At 39.7% G+C, this 8,036-nt stretch overlaps 1 non-coding gene and 1 pseudogene across 1 annotated transcript; both read left to right on the forward strand.

The window, feature by feature from the left end:
* Positions 1-245: 245 nt before the first annotated feature.
* LOC119334179 lies at positions 246-6,641 on the forward strand (annotated as a pseudogene).
* A 617-nt stretch (positions 6,642-7,258) lies between these two features.
* LOC119351499 lies at positions 7,259-7,361 on the forward strand. The gene has a single exon (XR_005169987.1). It is a non-coding gene; the product is annotated as a U6 spliceosomal RNA (small nuclear RNA).
* The last annotated feature ends 675 nt before the right edge of the window (positions 7,362-8,036 follow it).

Here is an 8,036-nt window from a genome sequence, read left to right on the forward strand (position 1 = left end):
ATTAATCAATAACAATAAGGTTCTTCAATTTATGAAAAATAAAATTGACATAATCTTTTTTGAGGGAAAAAATTGACATAATTTGAAAATGGAAACGTCATAGCTTATTTTTTATCATCACGGCTTGGACATTGACCGGTAAAAAGAACAAGAAAAACTCTCTGAAAAACAAGAAATACCATTTTTTTTACAATAACCAAGAAATACTCTGCTGTGCTCTTTGGAGTTGCTTTTCCCCTCGCCCCTCTCTCTCCCTCTTACTAGTTTGTTTCTACAAAATCGGGCAGATTTGTAGCACCAGTCGAGAAACGGCATATAATAAGGGATCGATTCTGACACGCAGTTTGAAATCTTCTCTCCGCCGTCGCCGCCGCCGCCGCCGCCGCCGGGCCGCCGCAGCGAGTAAAAAAATAATTCAAGCTTTTGATGACTGCTGCCGTCACGGATGGCCACCAAGCGCGCGTACAAGCTCCGTATCCTACTTCTTGCTCCGTGAATGATCTATTATCGGTCTGGGAATCTCGAATCGGGGTGTTTTGAGCCGAATTGCTTGGATCGGTGCAGTTAGGTTTTGGTTGGGTTGGGCTCGCGTGCAGCGATTACAATTGATTCCAGGAACCTACCTTTTGCATCTTGAGCTGTTCTTGGGTTCATGTTGGCCTTCTTAGTTTGTGATTGAGCTGAGTTGGTTCCAACGAACTAATGTAACACGGAGCAACGGACAATTTTTTTGGGTGTGATTTTGCAACTGTGTGAATGGGCGTGTAAGTTTAGTGAAATGTCCTCTTGAAATTGAGGACTAATATGACCAAAGAAAAATTTACATGAAACAATACGGTTTTCTGCTGAACATGAAATTACATTTTTCGTGTTCAATTTTAATTCGAGAGAATGTGTGCTCAACAGTTTGTTTGTGAGGCTCCTTAAAAGAAAGTTTGTTGGTAAGTGTAATACCGAAAGAAATTCAATCCTTGTTAGGAAATTTGCCCCTTGTGTTATGTAATTTACCATTGCTTTTGTCACTTCAGATATTGCAGCAAATATGATCATGTTGTTGGGTCTGAACTCCTGACACCTACTTTGTCGAAGTTGTGAAGCTCAATACTGAATCTTCAGATTTCGTTTTGTTAGACTCATTTAGGATAGCACTGATTGTAGAATTACTGAAATGAACCTAGTTCCACTCACAATATGGTGTTATTACCTGTTCGATGTTGATAATAAAGTGCAGAATAATTCTAAATTTCTAATTGATGGCATGACCGCACAACTATTTTGCTCTGGGCTTTAGTTGACTATGTACCTAGTGGAAATGTGTATTCCAAAACAATACCAGAGCGTGAACTCTGACATAAACATTTAGCCTGACTTCATGGATTTATATCAGGCTACAACAGTTTCATGTTTCCTTGACAATGCCCAGAGGAGTTTGTTGCTCATGCTTCGGATGTCACTTGTGCCAAGTTTGGGAAGCGAACATCAAGAACTTTCATCACTGGTGGGGAGGATCAGAAGGTCAATCTTTGGGCTGTAGGGAAACCTAGCGCTGTCTTGGTAATGTTATATGAGGAGTTTCATCACTTTCTATGTCATTGAATTTTTGGTTGGTAGTCATTTAGGTGGTTGCTTATGCACTTACAATTACAAGTGAGTGTCACTACGCTTTTGCAGAGCCTCTCAGGCCACACAAGTCCAGTTGAGTCACTGAGCTTTGATTCCTCTGAGGTTATGATAGGTGCCGGAGCAGCAACCGGAACAATAAAAATATGGGATATCGAGGAAGCAAAAGGTGTGAACCAGTCTTCATAACGCTTGGCTGTATTTGAAGCAAAAAGATCAACTGTAATTATATCTTGTAACTATATCTGATTTTATTGCCACAGTTGTTCGAACTTTCACTGGGCATAGATCAAATTGCGCCTCTCTTGATTCCCACCCTTTTGGAGAATTTTTTGCGTCTGGGTCTTCAGATACAAACATGAAAATATGGGACATGCGGAAGAAGAGATGCATTCACACATATCAGGGTCATACCGGGAGGATTGATGTGCTTAGATTCACTCCTGATGGTCGGTGGATCGTTTCTGGTGGGGCTGATAGTTCTGTGAAGGTAAGAGTTTGAACATGTCTAGTAAATATGAAAAAAACTAACCTATTAAGCTGTACCACAGAAAAAATTGCAGGGGAATCTGCTGATTGGTCCAACCTATAAAGTTGTCATATATGCTCATAACAGAACTAATATTAACAAGATGAATAAACACATGCTCTAGCGAAAAAATATCTTATATTTCTTCAGTCACTGATTATTTTTGGGAAGTATCTTGCTAGATCTGGGATTTGACAGCTGGAAAGCTCTTGCATGACTTTAGGCTTCATGAAGGCCCAATTAACTGTTTAGATTTTCACCCCCACGAGTTCTTACTGGCCACAGGTTAGATGGATGACCATATTACTGTAAAACCTGTACAAGAATATAAGATATGTTCCCAGATAACATATTCCTCCAAAATTAATGATACATCATCTAGACTTGGTTAGTTGTAACTTTTGCTTTCTGTTCTTTCCAAAAACTTCTGCAGGTTCAGCTGATAAAACTGTTAAATTTTGGGACCTTGAGACTTTTGAGTTGATTGGATCTTCTGGACCGGAGGTATAATATCTCCTCATTGATGATTCAGAAAGCTCAGGCTCTACATTTGTGTCTCCCAGTTCATGCTATCTTTGTGTATTGTGAAATAATGTAGTTCTATAAACACTATCATTATGCAGCCATCCAGCAAAATTATGTCCTAATAAAAATTTGCAACTTTTCTCAAGCTGCATTTGCTCATACTCTTGGCTTTGATGTAATTTAATTTCAAACTAAGTTCAATCACTATGAATTGTGTTTGTCCTTTGTAATTATGCCTAAATCTGACCCGTTACAAGGACCCAAGGGAACACGTCAGAACAGCATTAAGCATTGATTTCATGTATTTGTACCCAGAGTCATGAAATAGTACCAAGCAATGCTGACCATGATTCATAAATTAGTATGTCGGACCAAATGTTGTACTGTACCTGAAATTGTGAGCCACGTAACATGAGCCTTTAGTTGTTTATAATCATTTGTTAATTTCAAGTTTCATGGTTTGTTTTCAGAGCAAGTTTCTTGTGTATGCATATTTGAACTCTTTTATAACTTTCAGTTGGTAAGCTTGATGGTGCATACCCACTCTTTTGTTTAATCTTCTGTACTTGAGCTATAAGTAATTTTAGTATCCATTTATCTTGTTTTCATCCTGGATTTAACTAATTTTTGAGCTTCATGCAGAATTGTCGGGAATACTATATGCCGGTACAGTTTCTGACCACAGCTACTCTGTTATTCATATTGTATATAGTTTCCCTATGGGTGGATGGTGATTCTTGATAATGACCAAATTAACTATCTGTAAGTGTTGTAGTCAATACTTATCGCAAGCTTCTGAATTTTCAGGCTAGTGTAGTTCGTTCTATGACATTCAACAGTGATGACAAAGCACTTTTTTGTGGATTACATGAAAGCTTGAAGGTCCATACTCTAATAAAATGTCAAATTCCTCATTTCAAGCTTGGAACAAATGATGTCATAACAAAATCATTTGCATGTTATCCTTTTGCTTGCAGGTTCTTTCATGGGAACCTATCATATGCCATGATGCAGTTGATGTTGGCTGGTCAACATTAGCAGATCTAAATGTACAAGAGGGAAAACTTCTTGGTTGCTCATATAACCAAAGTTGTGTGGGAATATGGGTTGTGGACTTGATGGTATGATTCTATAAAATTTATTATGTTAGCATATGAGCAGTTCTGATATGGTATTAATCCTAAACTTCAGAAATTTGATCCATACACTGTCGATAGTGCGGAAGCATTTTGGAATGGAACTGGTAATGGGCCACTACAAGCTGATAATAGCATATCATCAATGCTGGGAAGTTTATCGATTTCCAGAAGACCAGGTATCCCTAAGGAGTTATTATTATCTCATGAATAAGTGAATAACATTTCAATTCCTAATCTTCGCCTGTTCTCTTTTAGTTAAGATTTTCACCCCAACACTACCTGTATTTTGTGTTTTTAACAGAAGCCAATGAAACATCCAGTACATTGCTTAAGCGCCCGATGTCTGCGTCGAAAGAAGCTTCTGTACCAGCTTCTTCTGCAGTGAGGAAGAGATTATCAAAAGCACCTGGAATAAATAATCTTCGGCTGACTAGAGCTGAATCTGCATCTCTTCTTTCTCCTAGAGTTAGATTGAAGCCAAATTCTACTGACCACCAGAAGAGACACAGCTAATGTTCGCTTCAAAGTGGATCTCTCAACAAGTGCCAGAATGATCGCTGGTAACTCACAGGCTTCTGCTGCTCCCACATATATACCTAGGTCCAATATATTTGCATGTAGTAGTGAAGGATCCACTTTCATGCCTGGTGTTGTCCCAAGGCATGTTTCTAAAGTGGATGCTGGTTCCAATCTCAGTGAAGCTGCCGCTGCTGCCATAAAGCCTGAACAATTACTAAAAGGACATCTGGCTGTGGATCATGACAAAGATGTTCGTTGTTGCGTATTTCAGTCAAAGCCAATTACTTCAAAAACTCCACAAAGGAAATTTATAAGAGAAACATCAAGTGATGGGGACATTAACTGTTTTGGGCCATTGTGCATTGAAAGTGTTCAGTCTAACAAAGTTGATGACTGGTATGATGTTTGTGGTTTCGAAGAAACAAAATCAGCAGTTGGAAGGAATCCACAATTTGTGAATGTTAACAGAACAGTAGTGTTTGGATCGAGCCAACTGGTGGAATCAAGTGAGAGCAGCATAATGCAAAATCGTAAGTGCTCCGCTGAATTGGTATGATATTATTTGATTTGAATATTTGATCCTCCTAGGGTTATCATCATGCTCTTTGTCAGGAGGAACGGGACATTTATGTGCGAGTTACGAGAGAAGCGAGTACGCACCAACGTCAGATGGCTTGGTATACATTACTTCCGAAACTTTAAGTTATGTTATTTGGGATGCCTACAAACCCAACTCTATATTTTCTACTTCTGTAGAGACAATCTTCATTTGCTGGAGAACGCATTGCATCGGCTAATGATGACGATCTTATAGCTGACCTAATGCAAAACCATCAAGAATTCATTCATGGCGTGAAGTCGCGGCTGACAAAGCTAGAGGTATTGAAGGAAAATAGAATCAGCAATAACATTTACTGCTATTATTCGGGAGACATGATTATGGTGCATATATTGAGTAATGGTAATTTCCATGTGATATTTGCAGCTTGTGTACCGCTGTTGGCAAAATAATGATATCAAGGGCTCTGTTAGTGCTATGCGAAGAATGTCGGATCATGCTGTGTGTACTTCCTACCATACCCCTAATACTGTAGTCTCATTCTATACAATGGCTGATGTCTTGCTCTATCTGTCTTGTAGGTTACTGCTGATATAATTAATGTTCTTATTATGGAAAAGAGTACCAAGTATATTACACTAGACATTTGCACTTCTGTTTTACCTCTCGCCTCCAATCTTCTTGAAAGCGGATATGACAGGTATTTCATCTTATTTATTCATTCAGGGTATTATAATTTGCCTTTTACCTTCCTATTGTACACTGGATAAGGTTTACTGATAGCCATTGCCGTGTTCCGTACTGCGGTCTTTTACTGCCCTTCGACTGTTATTAAAAAAAATCTTCATAGTTCATACAGTTTTAGTAGTATGAAAATTTAAAAGTCACAGATAATGTGATGGTAATATTTGGGCTAATACAAGTGTTTGTTGTCATGTACGCCCGCAGACATTTGAACGTTGCCTTGGCGACGATCCTTAAGCTTGTCAAAAGCTTCAGTGCATCAATATTTTCAACTTTGTCGTCTGCTCCACCAGTTGGTGTAGACCTCGAAGCAGAGCACCGGTATTTTGCCCATCCCTCCATCTCATCTAGGGTGATCCTGCTTTACATGTATAATATCATGTGTTTGTTCCATTTGTGCCATGTTGCTAGGTTGGAATGCTGCAGTTCATGCTTTCAAGAGCTGGAAGAGATAAATGCAAGTCTCATCTCCCTGACAAGGTAAGCCCCTCTCTTTCAATTCAAAAACTAGGCGTTACCGAAAATCTGGAGATCTTATTAGTAATGTATAAAGGACCGAAATGACACATCATCTTGTAGGCGAGAAGGCAATGTTGGGAGATCAGCACGGGAGCTGAGCCTCCTCCTTCAGGATATCTTCAAGACGCCAAGCAGAAATGCAGAAATTTCACCCTTTTCCTTTTGTACATGAAATACGTAGTGGCGTAGGATTAACAGCTACGACGACAGAAGAAACATACGGGAAGTAGATACAAGTAGGGCAAAATGCATGTCATTTTCCGATAGAGATACGCAACATCCAGTTTGAGGTTAACTGGCTGAAGAGCAGCTGCTGCAGCAGAGTGGTAGCATATAGGAAACCAAAGCTTGATATATATTTTTTCGCTACTTGCCTCTCCGACTCTGTGGACCAATGAACAACTGTATATGACACCTTCAGCTCTGCATCTATGTTGACAGTGCATACAGTGAAAAAAAGTATGAAGAAGATCTTACCTTGTCTTTATATCTGATAATGATATATCAAAGATTTTAGGATGGCTAATCACCGCGCCTGCTGCGTGGTAATCTTCAAATCATGTGTATACATGCAACAAGTTTACACACGGATTACAGCATGTCCTTCAAGTTCCTTTTGTTGTTGTTGTTGTTGAGAAACTTGGTGAATTTTACTGTTGTCTTGCAGAGGTAACTGCTGTTGTACACATCGTATGTGGGTGTTACGTGATAGAAAGCGTATAAAAACTGCTGGTATGAGCACGGTCAGATGAACACTTTATACAGAAATAAGTATACGTAGAATACGAGTTTCATGAGAACGTACCTGTACCCTTTTTTTGCGGCAAACGTACTTGCACCTTTTTCACGGCAGTCCGGTCTCCAAGTCACAGTGAGACGGCTAGAGAAAACCCACAAGGGCACGCGGTGTCAGCAGCCGCAGAAGATCCCCAGCAAAATCGTGCTGGACAGGACGTCAGCGCGGCCTTGGATCTGGTCCGTTGGTATTTAATCGGACAGCCCATGGGAGGTCTGCGGGAGGGAAGCGGTGCCAGCGTTTAGTCCCACATCGCTTGTCGAGCTTCACGCAGACCAGTTTATAAGTCGAGGCGTGCGATCTGTCTCGTCCCTTCGGGGGCATCCGATAAAATTGGAACGATACAGAGAAGATTAGCATGGCCCCTGCGCAAGGATGACACGTACAAATCGAGAAATGGTCCAAATTTTTTCGAGATTTTGCGCTTTGACCCTGTGCTACCGTGTTTGGACTTTCGAGATTTAGCGCTTTCACTTCTGTACCGTTGTGTTTGTGGCCCCTTCATGTTTTTAAGATTTTACACTTTCACCCCTGTACTGTTTGGCTCCTTTACGTTCATAATTTTTCCCTTTCTTAATGGGCATATCTTTACGCAGGTAGAACCTCAGAGGGATATACTCATTACAGAAACCTTTTTGAGATTTTGCGTTTCAGCCACTGTTCTTTTCTGTTTTGCACCTTTGCATTCATAAATTCTTACTCGACGAACATAGCCTTGTGCAGATCGAACATCGGCAATACTCTCTTCACTACTTTTACTTTTAGGGAACTCCTTTCTCTACTAAATGACATTTTAACAAGAAATTGCGCTTGTATTCAGTTTTCATTCACTTTTTCGTATTCAGTTTTCATTCACTTGTACTCACTCCATCCCAAAAATAAGTGTAGTACAACTAAATTAGAGACACTTATTTGTGGGTGTTAGTAGTTCTGGTTCATAACAAAAACACACTAAAATATAATAAAAACCAAAAGGATGGCAAATAGAAATGCCAAGCATCAGACATAAAAAACTGGGCAGCCCAACAGTGGGCTGCATGCATTTTGTAACACCAAACAAATTCACAAAAAATTCTAAAAAAACAA

This window comes from Triticum dicoccoides, chromosome 1B (assembly GCF_002162155.2).
Source record: "Triticum dicoccoides isolate Atlit2015 ecotype Zavitan chromosome 1B, WEW_v2.0, whole genome shotgun sequence".
Classification (NCBI taxonomy): domain Eukaryota; kingdom Viridiplantae; phylum Streptophyta; class Magnoliopsida; order Poales; family Poaceae; genus Triticum; species Triticum dicoccoides.